This window comes from Myotis brandtii, unplaced genomic scaffold (assembly GCF_000412655.1).
Source record: "Myotis brandtii unplaced genomic scaffold, ASM41265v1 scaffold796, whole genome shotgun sequence".
Lineage (NCBI taxonomy): Eukaryota > Metazoa > Chordata > Mammalia > Chiroptera > Vespertilionidae > Myotis > Myotis brandtii.
The window spans coordinates 1,694,659-1,698,921 of record NW_005371207.1 but is presented as its reverse complement, the minus strand read 5'-3'; the positions used below and the strand labels follow the sequence as shown (position 1 = coordinate 1,698,921).

The 4,263-nt window shown below is 44.7% G+C and overlaps 1 pseudogene; it reads left to right on the top strand.

Annotated features, from left to right (window-relative positions):
* The first annotated feature begins 3,532 nt into the window (after positions 1 to 3,532).
* The window catches only part of LOC102262359, a 1,152-nt pseudogene continuing 421 nt past the window's right edge, over positions 3,533 to 4,263 (top strand).

Genomic DNA, 4,263 nt, shown 5'->3' with positions numbered 1-4,263 from the left:
TGACAGGGGGCAGCGCCCCAACCCCCTGATCCGCCCTGCTCTGTGTGTGACAGGGGGCGGCGCCCCAACTCCCCAATCGGCCCTGCTCTGAGCCCGACCAGGGGCTGCACCTAGGGATTGGGCCTGCCCTCTGCCACCCGGGAGCAGGCCTAAGCCAGCAGGTCATTATCTCCTGAGGGGTCCCAGACTGCGAGAGGGCACAGGATGGGCTGAGGGACCCCCTCTCCCCGCCGAGTGCACAAATTTTTGTGCACTGGGCCTCTAGTCTATATATATAAAAGGCTAATGTGCTGAATATGTTTAAAGTATTACATATAGTATTACATATGTCTCCTTTTTCTCCCTAAAGTCATTTTTAAAGAGGCCAGCCAAATGATTCTTGGCCCCCAAAACAGAAACCTACCTAAAACAAGATAATAAAATTATAGTTTCCACTAAGGTACCATGGACTATTGTATATCAAATAGAGGTTCCACACCAAATTCAGAATTTACAAAGAAAATTAATCAAAAGCAGTCACATGACTCAGACTTCTCTCAGTCAGATTATAAACATAAAAAGAGTGAATGAAACAGTTAAAGTTCTCTACAGTGAAGAGAGGACATTAACATTTGTGGAGTGAACTATCCAAGTGCTGAGAGTATGACCACGCCTTCACAGCAAGCTGAGTGAGATGCTCATGAGCCTATTCAGTGAGCTAAATATGTGACCCTTGAGGTGACAGTACAGTGGATTTCCACCCTGAGAACTCTAGAGAGCAGAAGGAAAAGCCATGTTGATCACTGACATTAAAATGCACAACCAAGGCAAAATTCAGCAATTCCAGCAGAACAGAGGTAGGCTACATACAAGACCCAACACAAGGTCACCTTTGGTTCAGTCCAACAGTGGCCCCAAACAAGCCAAAATTACTCCAGAAGGAGGAAATTGTAGGTGGACCTAAGTTCCTAGGGGCTAAGGAAGAATCACCAAATAAAGCCTATAAGCATAAAGACGCACCCCTCCAGGCAAGACAACAATGTAGATAAACGTGGTACTCACTCCCTCCCACAGCCACATCAAAATTACAACTAAAATACAGATCCATCATTCAGAACCATCGTAAATCTAGCTAAACAGAAGTCCTACAACTAGGGAATTAAAGAAGCAGCACATCAAGACTGGTAGGAGTGGTGGAGATTCGGGGCAGAATTGCAGAACTGCTGGTCCCACACCTATGTGTTGCGGTTTAAATTCGAAGGGATATCTTGGCTATGGAGGTTTCCCTGAGGAGCAAGGGGTCCCTGCCCCACAACAGGCCCTCCAGCCCAGGATTCCAGTGCCCCAAAGAAAAGGCCCCACAACTTCTGACTGAAGGGACTGTGGCTGAGTGACACAAAGGCTACAGGAGTCCTAGGCAGTTCCTATTAAAGAGCCTGCACATGGACTTACTCAGACTCACTCCCTCTGAGCTCCAGCATTGGGGCAGCAACTTGAAAGGAACCTGGGACAGTGGCGGCGCCCCAACCCCCTGATTGGCCCTGCTCTGGAGAGGAATTAATTTGTCTGGCATGAGGGACAGAGCTGGAGGGGCAGCTTTCTCCCAGACAGAAGTGCTGGCAGAGTTCCTTTGCTGAGCCCTCCTGACAGAGCTGGCAGGTAGAGCAAAATATCTGAATCTCCATCAATATGGCTCATACTTTTCGCCCCACCCTGGTGATTCCTGAGGCCCTGCCCCTCCCTACTTGCAGGCTCATCCAAGCCATTTCTAGTGGCTTTTCCACTCTTGCCTCATTCTTTGGACTTCCCTAAAATATCTCAAACAAGCAGCAGCTGACCTCAGCATGCCCCATACCTCTTGATAAGTGGCCCCAAGCCATGCACTAGGGGCAGCCCTACTTGGTTCATAGCTTGGCCTCTCCTGGGCACCTCCAAGACCAATACAAGTAGCAGCCATCTGCTGATGGCTTTGTAGCTCATGCTGGGTAGCCCTAGGCAGGACACCTCCTGGGTGACTTTGCACTTCCCAGGAAGCTCCAGAGCCAGTACACCCAGTGATCAGCTTTGACCACGATGGATTACAAAGCTACCACCTCCATGAGTGACACACTCAAAGGGCAGATTCAGTGAGCACCAAAGCCCCACTGAAGCAAGTCCTGCTCCATAGGGTTGACTCCTGCACAGCAACTCTTCAGCTATAGTCACAGCCAATCTTCACAACTGATTGGCCTGGGGGGTCAATCCCTCCCAATGACGCCAACCAAGACTCAACTACAAGAGGGCAGTGCACACAGCTCACATAGGGGCTCACCTGGAGTGCCCAGCTCAGGAGACTGGGAAGGCAGAGCCACTGGGCCCTATAGGACACCTACTAAACAAGGCCACTCTACCAAGTCCAGGACACACAGCTGATCTACTTAATACACAGAAACAAACATAGGGAATCAGCCAAAATGTGGAGACAAAAAACATGTCACAAATGAAAGAACAGAAGAAATCTCCAGAAAAAGCACTAAATGAAATGGAAGCAAGAAAACTACCAGACATAGAGTTCAAAACAATGGTTATATGGATGTTCAAGGAACTTACTGAGAACTTCAAGGAACTTACTAAGAACATCAACAACATAAAAAAGGACCAATCAGAAATGAAGGATACACTAACTGAAATAAAGTATAAGTTACAGGGAATCAACAGTAGAGTAGAGAACGCCAAGAATCAAATCAAGAATTTGCAATATAAGGAAGCAAAAAAAACATCTAACCAGAAGAGCAAAAATAAAAGAGTCCCAAAATACGAAGATAGTGTAAGGAGCCTCTGGGACAACTGCAAGCATATCAACATTCACATCATGGGGGTGCCAGGAATAGAAGAGAGAGAGCAAGAAATTGAAAACCTATTTGAAAAAATAATGACAGAAATTGATGTTGGTAAAAGAAATAGACACACAAGTTCAGGAAGCACAAGTCTCAAACAAGATGAAACCAAAGAGACCCACACCAAGACACATCATAATTAAAATGCAAAATGTTAAAGTCAAAGAGAGAATGTTTAAAACAGCAAGAGAAAAGCAGTTAGTTATCTACAAGGAAGCACCCATAAAACTGTCAACTGATTTTTCAACAGAAACTTTGCAAGCCAGAAAGGAATGGCAAGAAATATTCAAAGTGATGAAAAGCAAGGACATACAACCAAGATTACTCTACCCAGTAAAGCTAGCGTTTAGAATCGAAGGTCAGATAAAGGGCTTCCCAGACAAGAAAAAGCTAAAGGAGTTGATCACCACAATCAGTTTTACACAAATGTTAAGGGTCTTCTTTAAGAAGAAGGAAAGAAAAGATAAAACATATGAACAATAAAAAGGCAATAAATACATACCGATCAACAATTGAATCTACTAGTAAAAATCAAAATAAACAAGCAATCAGAACAAACAGACTCATAGATACAGAGAACATTTTGAACAGTTGCCACAAGAGAGGGAGTTGGGGGGGAGGATGAAAAAGATGAAGGGATTTAGAAGTACAATTTAGAGTGCTCAACTCGCCTTCAAGCCCAGTGACTTCCCAGCGTTCAGATCCTCGGACTTTCCTCACAGCATGGCCCCCAAACGCCAGTCCTCGCTCCCACCTCAAATGCAGAAACCAAAACTGCCTCCAGGCCCCAAGCCGGAGAAGAAGCTGACCCCTCAGGACGTGCCAAAGGGGGAAAAAGAACAGCAAGAAGCGATTGAACATATTGATGAAATACGAAATGAAATAGACAGACTCAAGAACAAGCCAGTGAGAAGATTCTGAACACAGAACAGAAATATAACAAACTCCGCAAACCATTTTTTCAGAAGAGGTCAGAATTGATTGCCAAAATCCCAAATTTTTGGGTAACAACGTTTGTCAACCATCCACAAGTGTCTGCACTGCTTGGGGAAGAGGATGAAGAGGTGCTGCATTATTTGACAAGAGTTGGAGTAACAGAATTTGAAGATATTAAATCAGGTTACAGAATAGATTTTTATTTTGATGAAAATCCTTACTTCGAAAACAAGGTTCTCTCCAAAGAATTTCATATGAATGAGAGTGGTGATTCATCTTCAAAGTCCACTGAAATCAAACAGAAATCTGGAAAGGATTTGATGAAACATTCAAGTCAAACACAGAATAGCAGGAAGAGACAGCATGAGGAACCAGAAAGCTTCTTTACCTGGTTTACTGACCATTCTGATGCAGGTGCCGATGAGTTAGGAGAAGTCATCAAAGATGACATTTGGCCAAATCCATTACAGTA